Below are 19540 nucleotides of genomic sequence, written 5' to 3' on the forward strand. Positions count from 1 at the left end.
CATGTGTGCATAGTGCCTGCATGCCTGGGTGAATATATGTGAGGGTGCATGTATACATACGTGCTTTCGTTGGCATGTGTGCATGTGATTTTCTGTAAGTGCTGTGTGTATGTGTATTTTCACATTAATGTGTGCATTTTGTATATGTGCATGCACTTGTTCATATATATGTGTGTGAATTCAAAACAGCCTGGGATACATGAGACCATATCTCACAAAATTGTGAAAATGGCAATATAAATATAATAAATATTTATCTTATAAATGAATTAAATTATTGATAAATACATAATTAAACAGCAATTAAACTTCATGATGAGATCAGTGATTGGAATAATCACTTAAATATATTTATTTTGGCTAATTTGTGAAGCTCAACATCTTTTTCTTTTGACAGTGTTTTATTACGTTGCTCAGGTTGACCTCAAAGGTCTCTGCCTCCCAAGTGCTAGGATTGTAAGTGAGTGCCACCAAACCCAACCTTTCTCAATGTTTATGTTTATGTAGCTATTATCTCAATAAGGGAAGAAAAGTACAGTAAACTGGCAGAATTCTATTTGAACATGGCCAAAATTATTTCCTTAAAGAACTGCTGCTATTTTGTACTGGTTTAGGTGGCTATAAAAAGTGACACAGGGCCTGGAGAGATGGCTTAGTGGTTAAGCACTTGCCTGTGAAGCTCAAGGACCCTGGTTCAAGGCTCCAATTCCTCAGGACCCACATTAGCCAGATGCATAAGGGGGCGCACACATCTGGAGTTCATTTGCAGCAGCTGGAGGCCCTGGTGTACCCATTCTTTCTATGTCAATCTCTCTCTCTCCAGCTTTCTTTCTCTCAAATAAATAAATGAATAAAATATATTTTAAAAAAGAATTGAAAAAAGTGACACAGACTGGATGGCTTATAAAAAGAACTTAATTTCAGCTAAAATCTCATGGCCAGTCCAGTGAGGGGCCTGCTCTTTCCTGTCACTGGCTGCCAGTTTATTACTGAATGCTTATGTGGCAGGTAGAGAGTTAGCTAGCTCTCCTGTCTCTTCTTATAAGAAAACTAATCTCATACATGAAGGCTTGACCCTCATGACCTAATTTCTTTCCAAAGCCTCATTTCCAAAATCTCTCATATTAGAATTTAGGGTTTACCAAATATGACTTTTGGAGAACACAAGTATTCAGTCCATTGAGTAACTTGATTATAATAAGATTTATGCATTTTTGTGCTGAAAATAAGTGACTGTTCAGTGCTCAGTCCTAAATGAAATGTCTGTATCACACTCCCCAAGGTTCAGGGAACATCATGTAAGAGGGACAGAGAGAATATACTAATTATATGATGAGGAGTTCTGTAGTATGCTGTCTTCCAGACATGAGATGTCTGTTGCATTCATGAACTCATAGCAGCTAAGATTATCTGCAGGAGATGTGCCTACAACATTTCTTCATTGATAGTCCCAACTTCTCATGAGGCCTGCAGTGGTTTAAATTTAAGATGTCTCCCATATCCTCAAGTGTTTGTAAATAAGCTTCCTACTTAGTCCCTAGTTGGTAGAGCCTTTGTGAGGTACAGTCTTGCTGGTGGAGGTGTGTCACTGAGCAAGAAACTTAAGGATTATCACTGGGTGTTCAGAGCTAGCGCACTCAGGCTGTTCTGTCTCTTGGTGACTGATGTATAAAGATGTGAGCCAGCTGCCATGCTTTCTCCATCATGATGAAGCTTCCCCTTTAAACTGTAAGCCTGAAATAAACTCTTTCCTCCCATAAGCTGCTCTGGTCCAGTGTTTTTTCTCAGCAATGAGAAGTTCAATGCTACCAGACCCCACCTTCTCCTTAGGACTTATAGGCAGTTAACAATTGTTAACTCCATAGCCCCACCCATTTCTGAGGAGCTATTAGAAGATAATGGTTGTGGGGGAACAAGAGACATTATTTTCAGTTTTGTAGCCACTGGTAAGTTGAATGTACTCAGGTAAATAACCCCACATCCATGCTTTGCAGGCAACCCAAATTAAACTCAATGAACACATACACACACACACACACACACATTATCAAAGTACACACTTTTCATTGATATAGCTACTGGTTAAGTTATCCATGCTCATAACCCCTCAATAAGTTCTCATCCATGCTCATATAAGCAACCATAATTAAACTCATTGGGATACCACCAACCAAAAAAAAAAAAAAAAAAAAAACCCTACAAAGAGAATTAGTTGGGAAGAAGTAGGGGTGGGAGAGGACCAAGAGAGGATAATGGGGTGAATATGATCAAAATACATTATATACAATGTAAAAAGTGGTCAAAAGAAAAAAATAAATAAGAGCCGGGAGTGGTGGTGCACGCTTTTAATCCCAGCACTCAGGAGGCAGAGGTAGGAGGATCGCTGTGAGTTTGAGGCCACCCTGAGACTCCATAGTACATCCCAGGTCAGCCTGGGCTAGAGTGAAACCCTACCTCGAAAACCCAATAAATAAAATAAATTTAAGATCCTTTAAATAAAAGTCACAGATTTTGCCAATTAAACTGTCTTACTATAATTACAATGAAAATATTAGAATATTAACCCCAATGAATCATATTCTAAAAAATATAGGAGTGGATGGTAAATAAGTCATGAAGGAAGTTCTTTACAAGTAGAGATATTTTTACCAAATCAATTAAACAGTGTCAAGGAGTTTTATTTTCCAGGAGGTTAACGCAAAGCAGGTAGAGAAACACCAGAAAGTAGTATGATATGTTGAATGGCAAGTGTTTCTTGAAGGCCTTGAGAAATTAAATGTATTTGTTTTTAAATGCAAATATACATAATAGCGTAGAGTTTTATGAAGAGACTCTCTTCATATTAAAAGCATATTTATAGCTGGGTGTGGTGGCACACGCCTTTAATCCCAGCACTCAGGAGGCAGAGATAGGAGGATCACCATGAGTTTGAGGCCACCCTGAGAATACAGAGTGAATTCAAGGTCATCCTGGGCTAGAGTGAGACCCTACCTCGAAAAACAAAACAAAAAAAAAAAAAAAGCATATTTATTCAAAATGTGTCTTAGATCCTCAATAGCCATATAAAAACTAGGTCTGATGGTACAGGCTTGTAATTTTAGATGCTTGAGAGGCTGAGACAGAGGATCATAAGTTTAAAGATGCCTGGGCTACACAATGAGTTTAAAACTAGTATTTCTGAGACCCTGCCTTAAAATAATAGGGTAGAGGGCTGGAGAGATTGCTCAGTGGTTAAGGTGCTTACCTGCAAAGCCTAAAAACCCGGGTTCAATTTTTAGTACCTACTTAAAGCCAGATACACAAAGTGCTGCATGCATCTGGAGGTTGTTTCCAGTGGCTAGAGGCCCTGGCACACTAGCTTTCTTTCTCTCTCTCTCTGTCTCTCTGTCTGTCTCTCTAGTTGCTAAAAACAAATAAAAATATTTTAAAAATAAAAGTGAAGAAAGGACTAAGCCAGGCATGGTGACACATGCCTTTAATCCCAGCACTCAGGAGGCAAAAGTAAGAAGAACACCGTGAGTTCAAGGCCACCTTGAGACTACATAGTGAAGTTCAGGTCAGCCTGAGCTACAGTGAGACCCTACCTCAAGAAAACAAAAAAGTCCACCTTTAATCCCAGCACTCAGGAAGTAGAGGTAGGAGGATTGTGCATTCAAGGCTACCCTGAGACTACATAGTGAATTCCAGGTCAGCCTGGGCTACAATGAGGTGCTACCTTGAAAAAACAAAAATAAAACAAAACCAAAAAATGACTAGAGAAATAGCTCAGTGGCAGAGGACTTGCTTAGCATTCATGAGGCCCCAGGTTTAAATCCCTAGTAACAAAAAATATAAGCAGAGAAGCAAAAATAATCCACTCTTCTACTCTACTCTGCACCTCTGTCTCTCCCTCTCTCCTTCTCTCCCTCTCTGAGTATATATTCAAATAAATGAAAGAAACTGGTTTATTCTCATTGTTTTGGGAGACAGCTTGGCCTATATCTCACTATGAAACACAGAGTGCCATGGAACTCCCAGAGGATCTCCTGCCTCAGCCTCTTAAGTGCTAGAATCACAGGTATCTGTTATCATACCTAAATTTTTTGTTGTTAAAATAGCATTGCCCAGGGCTGGAGAGATGGCTTAGCAGTTAAGCACTTGCCTGTGAAGCCTAAGGATGCCCGTTCAAGGCTTGATTCCCCAGGATCCAGGTTAGCCAGATGCACAAGGGGGCGCTCGCATCTGGAGTTCATTTGCAGTGGCTGGAGATCCTGGCACACCCATTCTCTCTCTCTCTCTCTCTGCCTCTTTCTCCCTGTCTATCACTCTCAAATAAATAAATAAAAATAATAAACAAAAAAAATTTTAAAAATAACATTGCCTGGCTGGCCAGTGATGTAGCTCATAGGACTCATTGCTGACTAAGATTTATTTTATTTTATGTTATATTATTCTTTTGGTTTGCCGAGGTAGGTTGTTCTCAAACTCACAGCACGTTTTGCCTCTGCCTCCCAAATGCTGGGAATAAAGGCATGTGCCACCACACTTAGCTCTGATTAAGATTTTTTAGGAGGATTGCTGTGAGTTTTAGGCCACCCTGAGACTACCTAGTGAATTCCAGGTCAGCCTGAGCTAGAGGAAGATTCTACTTCAAAAAAAAAAAACAAAAAAAAAAAAAAGAAAAGATGTGAGAATAGAGGTGCTAGAACTTTTGTTACTGCAAACTAACTCCAAACATATGTATGACTTTATGCGTCTGGCTTTATGTGGGTGCTGGAAATCAAACCCAGGTCAGCAGACTTCACAAGCAAGCAACTTTATTCACTTCCCAGCCCATATTTAACAGTTTTAACTGCAGGCAAAATTCATCAACAGTCCTGTTTTATGAATAAAGCCAAATCATTTGTATAAGAATTTAGTTTTATTACAATAAACATTTAGAACTCATCTTTTAAAAAATCTTCACTCTTTAAAAATATTTATTTATTTATTTATTCATGAGACAGAGAGGCAAAGAATGATTGTGCCAGGGCCTCTAACCACTGCAAACAAACTCCAGACACATGCACCACGCTGTGCCTCTATGTGGATTCTGGGGAGTTGAACCAGGGTCCTTAGGCTTCACAAGCAAGAGCCTTAACCTCTAAGCCATCTCTCCAGGCCATCTTCACTTTTTAATTTTGTTTATTATTTATTTATTTATTTGAGAGTGACAGAGCAAGACAGAGGCAGAGAGAGAGACACACACAGAGAGAATGGGCGTGCCAGGGCTTCCAGCCACTGAAAACTAACTCCAGACTCATGCACCCCCTTGTGCATCTGGCTAACGTGAGTCCTGAGAAATGGAACCTTGAACCTGGGTCCTTAGGCTTCACAGGCAAGCAGTTAACCACTAAGCCATCTCTGCAGCCCCCATCTTCACTTTTTATTTGTCTGTAAGGAAAGTTAAATATCAAGACTAAAGTTTTGCTTTTATTTATTTGTATGTTTGAGACCATGTGCTGTTCTATCCCAGGCAGACCTGGAACTCACTCCTTAGTCCAGTGTAACCTCGATGTCACTGCAATCCTCCTGTCTCAGTCTCTTGAGTGCTAGGATCATAGGCGTGAGCCACCTCCTCTGGCTTGGCTTTTTTTCTAATTGTATGTATTTGAGAGAGAGAGCAAGCAAGGCAGGTTGAGAGAGTGAATGTGCCAAGCCCTCTAGCTACTGCAAATGAACTCCAGACACATGTGCCACTTTGTGCATCTGGTTTATGTGGGTACTGGGGAATCAAACTTGGGTCCTTATGCTACACAGGCAAGTGCCTTAACCACAAAACCATCTCTCCAGACCTTAGTGGTTTTTTTTTTCCTGATTAAAAGTACAGAGATTAGTCATTATTTTAAGTACATTATGAAAGTGTTTTCACTAGTGTGAAATATATGCACATTTTAAAATCAGAGCACTTGAAGGCCATGTTGGACATAAAGACAGACTATATTAAAAGAACATAACACGGTCACTTCCGCCGGAAGGAGACGCGGGAGATTTGACTGTGGGGAGCTGGTCGAGCCGCAGGGGCTGGTTCTGGATCGGTGTCAGCACATGTGACAATCGGTGACCAAGGACAGAAGAAATGGCCCCATTGCCTGGATTGCCATCACACATCCTTCCTGTCAACTGTGATGACATCCTTTATCCCAGCTTTGGCTTTCCTTTTTCGAGGTAGGTATGGTGACTTACAAATGGCCAGATTCCAGCCTCAAAGACAAGGAGAGTCCCTTCTTATAGAGACAATGGCAGTGGCTCTCCCTCGAATGGAAGGCAGCAGGAATGGCACAGTCCTGACAGTGTAGGAGCTGCCATGGTGACACTCTTCCTGGAAGTGGCACAGACAGTGACAACAGAGCAGTCACCTTGGTGGGATGGCTGTTCTCACCCCATCACCTTCTTCTGTATCAACCTTGGCCCCAACAAGTCTAGTAACAAACAGGGAAAGTAGAAGCATGTAGAAAATCAGACAAGGTCAGGCAAGTTCAGGATGGTGTGGCCACAGACACATGTGGAAAATCAAACTGAGGTTCCCATGTGGATGGAATGAACATAAAAGAAAGAAAAAAAATTTTTTAAGTTGCTCAGAGCTGTCTTCCAGGGTAGAAATCTGCGATCCATCGCTTCATGTGTCTAACTTCCAGCGAGCCGGCTAACATCAGGGTTACAGGGTCAAAGATTGTGTGGGCTCTGATCTAAATGATGGGCACCCTGTGGGATGGTGATTGCCACCAGGGTATCTGTGATGTCTTTGGTTACTCCACCTCCTGACCAGGGATCTAGATCGCCATTGCTGAAAGTGACGGAAAACAAACAAACAAACAAACAAAAAAAAAAAACAGGTTGTTACACCCACACAGATAAAATATGAGAAAACACTATGTAATTGGGGATTTGATCTCAGGATCTACTTTCACATGAAAAGATGTTTTGTGCTAAAGTATTATATTGCTGGAAAAAATAAAACCAAAGACAACTGAAGTTGGTGACCCCATGGGTCAACTTTATACTGAGACTTGGAATGTATAAGCCTGAAATCCAATCACTGCTTCATTACTCAAAATTTATGTGTCACAAGTTACCTGACTCAATATCCTCATTTGTAAAAAATAAAAACCAAGGCCCCATAGAAAAAAAAAAAAAAAGAACATAACACATGTGACATATGCTTGCTTTCTCTCAAATAAATAAAGTATTTTTAAAAGGAGAAATATAGCTTTTCACTGTTTTTTTGTTTTGGTTTTGAAGGTTTTTTTCAAGGTATGGTATGTTTAACATTGTGAGGTAGGAATGATCTGTAACTATATTAGAAGTGGCAAGGAATCCACTTATTATAACAGTACGATAGAGCAATTGGGCCGAGTGTGGTGGTGCACACCTTTAATCCCAGCACTTGGGAGGCAGAGGTAGGAGGATTGCTGTGAGTTCGAGGCCACCCTGATACTACATAGTGAATTCCAGGTCAGCCTGGGCTAGAGTGAGACCCTGCCTCAAAAAAAAAAAAAAAGAAAGAAAGAAAGAAGTAGCAATTGGGGGCTTGAGAGATGCCTTAGCGATTAAGGTGCTTGCCTGGAAATCCAAAGGACCAAGGTTTGATTCCCTAGGACCCATGTAAACAGTTGTACAATGTGATGCACGCATCTGGAGTTCGTTTCAAGCAGCTGGAGGCCCTGGCATGCCCATTCTCTCTCTCTCTCAAATAAATAACTAAAATATTTTTTTAATTGAAATATTCAAACTTTTTTCTCTTTTTTTAAAATTTTTTTTGGTTTATTTTTATTTACTTATTTGAGAGCGACAGACAGAGAAAGAGGCAGAGAGAGAGAGAGAGAGAGAGAGAGAGAGAGAGAGAGAGAATGGGCGTGCCAGGGCCTCCAGCCACTGCAAACGAACTCCAGACGAGTGCGCCCCCTTGTGCATCTGGCTAACGTGGGACCTGAGGAATGGAGCCTCGAACCGGGGTCCTTAGGCTTCACAGGCAAGCGCTTAACCTCTAAGCCATCTCTCCAGCCCTAAAATATTTTTTAATAAAGGTCAGGTATGGTGGCACAGGCCTTTAATCCCAGCACTCAGAAGGCAGAGGTTGGAGGATTGCTGTGAGTTCAAGACCATCCTGAGAATACAGAGTGAATTCCAGGTCAGCCTGGGCTAGAGTGAAACCCTAGCTCAAAAAACCAAAATAAAGAAAAAATAAATAAATAAGAACAATTATAAAATTTAGAAACATAATGACCAGCACTATGCCAAAATATGCTGCCATCTAGTGGAAGCTAGTTCAGCTCATTTTTAAGCACCTTGAATACTAAAGGTAGAAATTTAGCACTGGATTTTGAATCTGAATCTTATGGTAGTGTAGTGAGAAGAAGAAAGTTCAGGTGTATCCAATTTGTGATCCTCAGTGGAAAGCCAGGCACTGGAAAAAGCCTTGACTTAGTACTTAAGGTGCCTGCTGGGATGGCAAGCCCAAAGGACTTAGGTTTGATTACTCAGTACCCACATAGAGCTAGATGCACAAGATGGCACATGCATCTGGAGTTTGTTTGCAGTGGCTAGAGGCCCTGGTGTAGCCATTTACCATTTACTCTCTCTCTCTATGTCTGCCTCTATGCCTCTCTTCCTCTCTCAAATAGATAAATAGAAAACCAAATGGAAAGAAGCTGAAGTGTGGCAAATTCTCAGTCTGGTCCACAGCTCAGTTGTTCAGATTCCAAATCTGGAAACGTGTGTACCTTTTATAGTTGTAGTTATATGCACACAAAAAAAGTGGGCAGGGGAAGAGGTGGAATATCTGGTGATGAAGTTCCAAGGGTAGAGGAAAGAGAGGGGACAGAGTCATTGTGGAAAAGAGCACTCTGAAAAGCCATTTTTATTTATTTATTTATTTATGCTTTTTTTAAATTTATGTTTTTATTGTAACCAATATCCCATGGTAATTCCCTCCCTCACCCCCCACTTTCCCCCTTGAAACTCCGCTCTCCATCATATCCCCCCCCCAAAATCAGTCTCTCTTTTATTTTGATGTCATCATCTTTTCCTCCCATTATGCTGGTCTTTTGTAGGTAGTATCAGGCACTGTGAGGTCATGGATGTTCAGGCCATTTCATATCTGGAGGGAGCACATTGTAAGGAGTCCTACCCTTACTTTGGCTCTTACATTCTTTCTACCACCTCTGCTACAATGGACTGTGACCCTTGAGGAGGTGTGATAGAGATATTTCAGTGCTGAGCACTCCTCTATCACTTCTCATCACCATGGAGCCTTTTTATTCATCCCAAGATCACTGTCATCTGAAAAGAGAAGTTTCTCCCACCAAAACTGAGAGTGCAATTAATATGTGGGTATGGATATTAAGAGAAGTGCTTACTGGGCAGTTTGGTGAGCATAATATATGTATTTGTCCAAACACTAGCAGGAGTTATATCCCTAGGGCTCATGACTCCACCTGTTGTAGGTTTTCAGCATCAGGCATGTATTCCCTCCCATGGAAAGGGCCTCCAGTCTAATTAGAGAGTGATTGGTTTTCCCCATAACATACATGCCACTATTGCACCTGTGGGCTCATTTGGCCTTGCTGGACAAATTTAAGGCTTATAGTGTCCACTCTTGAATATCTCCATTAGTGATTTCTCTCTCTCTCATTGAGCTGCATGCAGCGTAGCTTTGTCCAGTTTTCTGTCAGCGGGTCTAGATGGAGGAGGTTTTCAGCTCAGCTGCATCAGTATTTCTCAGTGACCTTGCAGCCTCAGTATGTGGAGTCTTCAGCAATAGGGTTGCCATCCATTTCTGGTGGGAAACCAAGGGCCGCAGCAATGGCGTGTAATGTTTTGGGGGTATCAGAGACCTCCCTGGCAAACAACTCACTGGAAGGCATTCTATCCTTGGCACTGAAAATTTTCTAGTAACAATCTATGGCTTCTGGTTGTTCCATTATCCAAAAAGTAGGTTTCCATATGACTTATTTATATTCTCTTAGACTTTTCTGTATATACTCTTAAATTTTGATTAGCCTTCCCTCTACCTTTCCTTTACTCAATCTCTTCCCCTGACCACACTTAGGCCTTTTTACCACCATTGATCTGTTCTTCTACTTACAGGTATACAATACCAGCCTATTAATCCCCCCCTCCCTCTCTTTTTATTCCCTTTATAGCTCCTTTCTAGCTTACTGGCCTCTGCTACTGAGTTTTATTCCTACTCACATAGACATAGCTAGGATCCACATATGAGAGAAAACATGTGATATTTGGCTTTCTGGGCCTGGGCTACCTCACTATAATACTTTCCAGATCCACCCATTTTTCTGCATATTTCATCACTTCATTTTCCTTTATTGTTGAGTAGAACTCCATTGTGTAAATGTGCCACATCTTCATCATCCACTCATCAGTTGAGGGACAATTAGGCTGGTTTTATTTCCTAGCTATTGTGAATAGAGTGGCAATAAACATGGTTGAGCAAATATCTCTAAGGTAGTGAGACGAGTCTTTAGGATATATGCCTAGGAGTGCTATAGCTGGGTCATATGATAGATCTATTTTTAGCTGTCTTAGGAACCTCTACGCTGATTTCCACAATGGCTGGACCACACTGCATTCCCACCAACAGTGTGAATAAGTTCCTCTTTTTCTGCATCCTCGCCAGCATTTATAGTCATTTGTTTTCATGATGGTAGCCAATATGACAAGAATGAGATGAAATCTCAATGTAGTTTTAATCTGCATTTCCCTGATGACTAACTAGGGATGTAGAACATCTTTTTAGATGTTTATATGCCATCTTCTTTTTTTTTTATTTTTTTGGCTTTTACATGGGAGAGCACAAACACAGTGCCCCACTACCATACATTATGCAGTCGAGTTTCCCACATTTGGGGAACTTACAGGGGTCAGCACATCCAGAGTGCAATGAATAAGCTTCGCCCTGGGAAAACTACCTTCATGATCATGGTATCTCCCCTGACAGGTAAGTATTGTATTTCTTCTTTTGAGAACTCTCTATTTACTTCCATGGCCCATTTTTTAAATGGATTGTTTGATTTCTTATTATTTAATTTTTTGAGTTCTTTGAATAGTTTGGATGTTAATCCTCTGTCAGATGTATGGCTGGCAAAGATTTTCTCCATTCTGTAGGTTGCCTCTTTGCTGTATAAAGTGTCCTTTGCCATACAAAAGGTTTGTAATTTCATGAGGTCCCAGAAGTTATCTGTGGTCTTATTTCCTGAGCAATTAGGGTTATATTCAGAAAGTCTTTGCCAAGACCAATATGTTGAAGAGTAGCTTCTGCTTTTTCCTCTAGCAGTTTCAGAATTTCAGGTCTGATGTTAAGGTCTTTGATCCATTTGGACTTAATTCTTTGACAAGGAGAGAGATAAGGATCTATTTTCATCCTTCTACAGATACATATCCAATTTTCCCAGAACCATTTGCTGAAGAGGCTGTCTTTTCTCCAATGAGTATTTTTGGCATTTTTGTCAAAGATCAGGTGGCTATAGCAAACTGGACTTACATCTGGGTCCTCTATTCTGTTCCATTGATCTACATTCTGTTATTGTGCCAGTACCATGCTGTTTTTGTTACTATGGCTCTGTAGTATAGGTTTAAATCAGGTATAATGATACCACCAGTCTTATTTTTATTGCTCAGGGTTGTCTTAGATATTTGAGGTTGTTTGTCCTTTCATATGGGATTCTTATAAGAAATAGGGTGTTTACAAAGCATTGCCCAATCCGAGTTAGTGGTACACACTTGTAATCATAGCACTTGGGAAGTAAGAAGGATGAAGATTAGAAGTTCAAGGTCATCTCTGCCTGCATAGCAAATTTGAGGCCAACCTGAGCTACTTGAGATGCTGTTTAAAAAAAAAAAAGCATCACTCAATGTGAAAATAACAAAGGATCAGGCAGATTAAAGCAATATAGCTGCTAGATAATTAATCCTCTTATGTTAGTAGAGATAATGAAATTAGGTCACCGGAATGGTTTTGTCCGTGGTGGAGGGATCCAGCCTTTTTAGTAGCATCACTGTAGCACTTCATGCCATGTTTACCTTATATTGACACACTCCATCAAAAACAGCTTGCACAATTCAGGGCATGGGTGGGGGCACACGGAATGAATATCCTTTTGCAGAGTTAAAAAGCAACAAGGGGGCTGGGGAAATGGCTTAGCAATTAAGTGCTTGCCTGTGAAGCCTAAGGACCCCTGTTCAAGACTCAATTCCTCAAGACCCATGTTAGCCAGATGCACAAGGGGGCCCACATGTCTAGAGTTCATTTGCAGTGGCTGGAGGCCCTGGTGCACCCATTCTCTCTCTCTCTCTACCTCTTTCTCTGTCTGTTGCTCTCAAATAAGTAAATAAATAAAATGAACAAAGAGCAACAAGGATTATCAAGCATGTGTTTATTTATTTATAGATATAACATCCCATGAAACCCAGGCTGATCTCAAACTCCTTATCTAGCCAAGGCTGGCCTTGAAATTCTAATCCTCTTGAGTCGGCCTCCCAAAGCGCTAGGATTACAGGCACTTGCCACCATGCCCAGCTGTTAAATCTTAAATAATAAAAGCTAAGGCACAGAACACAAGAATTTTTGCTTTCCATATAGATTTTGTAGAATTCACTCGGCTTGTGGGTAGCAAATGAACTCATCTCTAAACTTGGCCATGTTGAAAAATCAACATTATCCATTATGACACTTCTAGGAAGTAGACAAAGAGGGGACCTGCTTGATTTCTGGAATCTCAATAGAAAGAAGCAGTTAACTGAAATTTCCAGAAAGAGCTGCACCTACATTAAACATTCTACCATTATCTGACTAATTAGAATTTATTTATTTATGAGATAAGGAAAGGGACACACAGAAAGAGAATGAGTGTACCACGGCTTCTAGCCACTGCAAACAAACTCCAGATGCGTGCACCACTTTGTGCATTTGGCTTACATGGGTACTGGGCAATCGAACCTGGGTCTTTAGGCTTTGCAAGCAAGCACCTTAACTGCTAAACCACCTCTCCAGCACTGATTAGGACATTAAAAAAATATTTTGTAGCTGGGTGTGGTGTTGCACACCTTTAATCCCCGCACCTGGCACATAGAGATAGAAAAATCCCGTGAGGGCTGGAGAGACGGCTTAGTGGTTAAGCACTTGCCTGTGAAGCCTAAGGACCTTGGTTCGAGGCTTGATTCCCCAGAACCCATGTTAGCCAGATGCACAAGGGGGTGCATGCATCTGGAGTTCGTTTGCAGTGGCTGGAGGCCCTGGTGCGCCATTCTCTCTCTCTCTCTCCCTCTTTCTCTCTCTGTCTGTCGCTCTCAAATAAATAACTAAATAAAAAAATAAACAAAAAAAAAATAAAAAAGAAAAGAAAAGAAAAAAAGAAAAATCCCGTGAGTTTAAAGCAACCCTGAGACTACATAGTGAATTCCAGGTCAGCCTGGGCTACAGTGAGACCCTGTCTCAATAAAAAATAAAAGTTAAAAAATATTTCAAAGCTGGGCATGGTGGTGCATGCCTTTAATCCCAGCACTCAGAGAAGCAGAGGTAGGAGGATTGCTGTGAATTCAAGGCCAGCCTAAGACTACATAGTGAATTCCAGGTCAGCCTGCACTAAGAAAAAGAAATATATATATATATATATTTAATTTACTTATTTGAGAGAGAGAGAGAAAAGGCAGGTAGAAAGAGAAAAAATAGGTACCCCAGGGCCTCTATCCACTGCAAATCAACTTCAGATACATAAGCTAAGCTATCTTGCACTTCTGGCTTTATGTGGGTACTGAGGAATTGAACCTGTATTCTTAAGCTTCACAAACAAGCTTTTTGTTATTGTTGTTGTTTTGTTTTTGAGGTAGGGGCTCACTCTGGCTCAGGCTGACCTAGAGTTTACTATGTAGTCTCAGGTCTCTGGGTGGCCTTGATCCTCCTACCTCTGCCTCCCAAGTGACAAATTTATCTTGGGCTATCTTTTTTTTTAATCATTTTTTTTTTATCTTGGGTAATCATAATCTCCCTTAAATAACGATATATTGCCTACCTCTCTGTGTGACCTAACATCCTTGTGACTATGAGGTAAATCCTTTTGGAATGTACTACACTCTTAGCTTCCACCAACCCAAAAGCTAAGAATGTCACCAGACATTTTAGGGCAGATTTCCCTGCCTTGGTATAACCTTTTTTTTTTTTTTTTTTTTTTTTGGTTTTTCAAGGCAGGGTTCCCAGGCTGACCTATAATTCACTCTGTAGTCTCAGGGTGGCCTCAAATTCACTGGGATCCTCCTACCTCTGCCTCCCAAGTGCTGGAATTAAAGGCATGTGCCACCATGCTGGGTCATTACTTAATTAATTAAGTTATTTATTTGAGAGTGACAGGGAGAAAGAGGCAGATAGACAGAGAGAGAATGGGCATGGCAGGGCCTCCAGCCACTGCCAATGAACTCCAGATGCATGTGCACCCTTGTGCATCTGACTCACGTAGGTCCTGGGGAATCAAGCCTCGAATGGGGGTCCTTAGGCTTCACAGGCAATCAGTTAACTGCTAAGCCATCTCTCCAGCCCTGGCCCTTACTTTTTAAAATACTTTATTTATTTATTTATTTATGAAAGATGAAGAGACAAAGAGGAATGGGTGCATAAAGTCCTCTAGCCACTGCAAACAACCTCCAGATGCATGCACCACCTTGTACATCTGGTTTATGTGGGAACTGGATAACTGAACCTGGATCTTTAGCCTTCGCAGGCAAGTGCCTTAACTGCTGAGCCATCTACTATAGCCAACCCTACTATAACCTTCTTACTTGGTGTTTCCACCAATATATCTTAAGTGTTCTACTTTGTGACTTTCTTTGATCTGGTACTATAAAACTTCAGGAGGGCTGCCTAAAAAACACAATGACCAGGGTTCAATTCCCAAGTACCCACATAAAGCCAGATGCACAAGGTGTCTCATGCATATGGAGTTCATTAGTAGCGAGTAGAGGCCCTGGCATGCCCATGTACTCACTTTCTCTCTCTCTTTCTTTCTTTTTTTTTTTTTTTTTTTGCATTGACAAAGCTTTGGGAAAACTTATTTCCAACATTGAATCAAGTGTGGTGACACATGCCTCTAATTACAGCATTTTGGAGGTAGACGATCAGAAGTTCTGTGCCCGCTTTGGCTATATAGCAAGTTCAAGGCTAGTCTTGGCTACATAGAAAGTTTGAGTCCACTTAGGTTATATAAAACCTTGACTCAACAAACAAATCAAGGAAAAATCTGATCTAATTCATATGTGAATTTCTTGGAAAAACTAGTAATATCTTAACTTCTATAAATCAGGAACCCTATTGGTGAAGACTCCATATACTTGGGCTGCAAGGCCACTGAGAAATCCTGTTGGAATTGAGCTGATAACCTCCTCCATGTAGACCAGTTGACAGAAAGCTGGAAGAAGCCATTCTGCATGCAGTTCAATGGGAGAAAGAGAAATCATCAGTGAAGATACTCAACAGTGGACACTGCAAGCCTTATATTTGTCTAGCCAGGCCAAATGAGCCAACGGGTGCAATAGTGGCACATCTGATATGGAGGAAACCAACTGCCCTCTAATTGGACTGTAGACCCACTTCATGGGAGGGAATACATCCCTGATACTGAAAACTTAAAACAGGGGTAGTCATGAGCCCTAGGGGTGTAACATCTGTTGTCTGGCTAAATGTATATACTAAGCACTTCTGTTAATGTTCACATGCTTATATTAATGCTACTCTCACTTTTGGTAGAGAATCTTCTCTTTTCAGATGGCAGTGACCTTGCAACGACTCAGAAGGTATCATGGTGATGGAAAGAAATGACTGCAGTGCTCAGTACTGCAATATCTCTATCACACCTTCCAATGCTCAGGGTCTAATGTGGAAGAGGTGGTGGAAAGAATGTAAGAGCCAAAGTAAGGGCAGGATTCCATAAAACACGCTCCCTCCAGACACAAAATGGCTTGGATATCCATGGCCTCACAGTGCCTGACACTACCTGTACAAGACCATCATAAGAGGAGGAAAAGGTCATGACATAAAAAGTAAAGGAGAGACTGATTGAGATGGGGAGGGGATATGATGGAGAATGGAATTTCAAAGGGGAAAGTGGGGGGGGAGGAAGGGAATTACCATGGGGTATTTTTTTATAATCATGGAAGTTGTTAATAAAAATTTGGAAGAAAAAATAAAAAACAAAAAATAATAAAGGAAATAAAGTTGGGCTGGAGAGATGGCTTAGTGGTTAAGCACTTGCCTGTGAAGCCTAAGGACCCCGGTTCAAGGCTCTATTCCCCAGGACCCAAGTTAGCCAGATGCACAAGGGGGCGCACGCGTCTGGAGTTTGCAGTGGCTGGAGGCCCTGGCGCGCCCATTCTCTCTCTCTGTCTCCCTCTTCTTTCTCTGTCTGTTGCTCTCAAATAAATAAAAAAATTTTAAAAAAGAACCAAACTTAAAAAAAAAAAAAAGAAAGAAATTACAAGAGCAGGTTGAAAAAAAAATCAGGAACCCTGGACAAAAGGTCTAGCAAAGATAGCTGACCTTAAACTTAGAAGCAATTTTCCTACCTCACCCTCCCAAGTGTTGGGATTATAGGTGTGCACCACCATGCCCTACTGTGTGCTTCTGTAATGAGGTAAGCTCATTTATTTATTTATTTTGGTTTTTCGAGGTAGGGTCTCACTCTGTTCCAGGCTGACCTGGAATTAACTCTGTAGTCTCAGGGTGGCCTTGAACTCGTGGCGATCCTCCTACCTCTGCCTGCCGAGTGCTGGGATTAAAGGCGTGCGCCACCACGCCCGGCTCCCTTTCCAAACACTTTAGCTTCTTTTCTTCTAGAAACCTCTTCCATGTGTGCCTTGTTGAGATTTTCTTCCACTGAGTGATACCGCCTCTCAGGGCTAATTAGATTTGTCATTAGTTTGTCTTTTCCTGAATTTACTGGGGTTTTGACTGGGGTTTCTTTCACGCATTCTATCTTTTGAGGGTGTAGTGTAATGACTTAGTGTAGTATTTCTCTTTTATACTGGTTCTTACTCACTGGGGTGTTGGTTTAGGAAATACAAAGCACAAAGCACTCTTCATTCTTCACAGCAGACTTAGGAGTACATGTATTGTGTTTGTCCTTTTATTTACTGGTGCTCTGCACAATACTGGAATTCCTGGTTTAGACTCTACACTATCTGATTCTGCCCAATGCTTGGTGAACTGTGGTGTTTGGAGAGTTGATAAATTGTCTTCATGCCATTCATAGTCTATCAATCCAGCCGCATAATTTTCATCACTTGTCATATCTTCCATACTCAGGTTCTTTAACTTTGGGGTGGCACTGGCAGGTCCAAAAGAATGAAGCTGTAAGCAAACTGCCTTCTTCTGAGCCTTCTTGGCAAGATACAAAAGATAGATGGCTGTGAGGTTATCATACTGCTACAAGGAAATTAAATCCATCATTGTTTCGGTGATGTAGAGTTCTGTTGTACAATCATCATCAAGGTGAAGAAAAGGATTCTTACTTTGCTAATCAACAGGACAGTTGAAATCTTCCATGATCCAGGGATGCTTCAAGAGATGTTTCATAGAAATTCATTTCTTTGGGTCCACCTGAAGCATTTGCTAAAGAAGCAGAATGCTACTGAGAGAGAGCCACTTAGGAACATCTTACTTCCCTCTCATAATCTTCTCAACTCCCTCAACTCACAACAAACAAAAAAGCTGGAAAGATGGCTTAGTGGTTAAGGCACTTGCCTGCAAAGCCAAAGGACCCAGGCTCAACTCCCCAGGACCCATGAAAGCCAGATGCACAAGGTGGTGCATGTGTCTGGAGTTCATTTGCAGCAGCTGCCTCTTTCTCTCTCTCTTTCTCAAATAAATAAATAAAAAGAAAATATTTTTTAAAAAGCAATAGAAAGCTGGACATGTTGTAGCATGCATGTAATCCTAGAGCCTGTGAGACTAAGCAGGAAGATTGCCTTGAGTTCCAGGCCAGCTTGGGCTATGAAGCAGGTTATCATCAGTCAGGTCAGCAAGGGAGGGCAGGATCCTGTCTCAAACAAACAAACAAAGTAACAGGAAAGAAATTGTATTACCCTAATTAAAGCTGGGTATGGTGGCACATGCCTTTAATCCCAGCACTGGGGAGGCAGAGGTAGGAGGATTGTCATGAGTTCGAGGCCAGCCTGAGACTACATACATAGGGAATTCCAGGTCAGCCTGGGCTAGAGAGAGACCCTACCTTGAAAAAACAAATAAACAAAAAAATGTATTACCCGAATTAACAATGGAGAGTCAGAGGACTACCAAGGTCAGACGTGTCAGGCAGGGAAGACAGTTCAAGTATTCATTTGTAACTGTTACAACTTGAAAACTAACTAGTTAAAGTAATTACAGCAGATATGGTTCTCATGATTTTCTGTGCTACTTTGAGGCGAGCTTCTGGTACTCATGTAGCTGCATTCAGCAAGAGGATGGTTGGCCTCAAGGTGGTCAAGGTGGCCTCATTCATATGTATAAGAATTGGTGACATATATCTACTGAATCCTATGGTTATGTGTGCTTTCTCATATTCTAATAGACTAGATTGGCTTGCTACATTAAAGTTTTAAGACATAAAAAGCTGCAATCTCTTGCTCTTTGGTGTTTGTTTTCTTTGAGACAGAATATCAGGTAGCCAAGGCTGGCCTTCTACCTCCCAAGAGCTGAGATTACAGGCATGAGCCACCATGCTTAGTTATGCTGCAATGTTTCCTAAGGTCTAGATTTGGAAATCCTTTGACATTGCTTCTGCCACCTTTTTTAAAAAATATATTTTATTTATTTATTTGAGAAAGAGAAAGAGGCAGAGAGAGAGAGGGAGGGGAGAGAGAATGGGAACGCCAGGGTCTCCAGCTACTGCAAATGAACTCCAGACGCATATGCTCCTTGTGCATCTGGCTCTTGTGGGTCCTGGAGCATTGAACTGGGATCCTATGGCTTTGCAGGCAAATGCCTTAGCCACTAAACTATCTCTCCAGGCTTCTGCCACCTTTTTTTAATCAAGCACTTTGCAAGACTGGCCCAGATTTAGCAGGTGTGGAAATGAATGATCTTTTGAGAGGAAGAAGTATGAAGTGTTACACTGCAAAGTATCACTGGAAGATTTTTGGCTACATTTTGCAACTGATAAAAGCAGGGAATGAATAGGATAAGGACTTTATTAATAAGCTCCAAAGTTTATAAAGTAAAGAAAAAACATTCATATTTTGAGCTAATGAGCTGTGCATAAAGCAAGATGGAACAGGATATTTGTTAACTATAGCCAGCCTAAGATCCATAGAAAATATAAAAATAAAGGTGTCTAGCATGCATGAGCCCCTGGGTTCAGTCTCCAACACTGGAAAAGAAAATGAGGGGTAGAGAGTGTTTGCTTGGCTTGATGCTATAGCCCTGTAATACCTGCACTTGCATGATTGAATCAGGAGGATGAAGAGATCAAGGCCAGCATCCCTATCTAGAGATTAAGGTAGGGAACCTTGGCTATGTGACACC

The 19540-nt window shown here is 41.1% G+C and overlaps 1 non-coding gene and 1 pseudogene across 1 annotated transcript; both read right to left on the reverse strand.

Moving 5' to 3' along the window:
* Positions 1-6373: 6373 nt before the first annotated feature.
* On the reverse strand, positions 6374-19459 carry LOC101602965 (annotated as a pseudogene).
* LOC123457977 lies at positions 10820-10983 on the reverse strand. Its single transcript, XR_006635320.1, has one exon. It is a non-coding gene; the product is annotated as a U1 spliceosomal RNA (small nuclear RNA).
* Positions 19460-19540: the final 81 nt, after the last annotated feature.

The sequence above is a fragment of the Jaculus jaculus genome, chromosome 1, assembly GCF_020740685.1.
Source record: "Jaculus jaculus isolate mJacJac1 chromosome 1, mJacJac1.mat.Y.cur, whole genome shotgun sequence".
NCBI lineage: Eukaryota > Metazoa > Chordata > Mammalia > Rodentia > Dipodidae > Jaculus > Jaculus jaculus.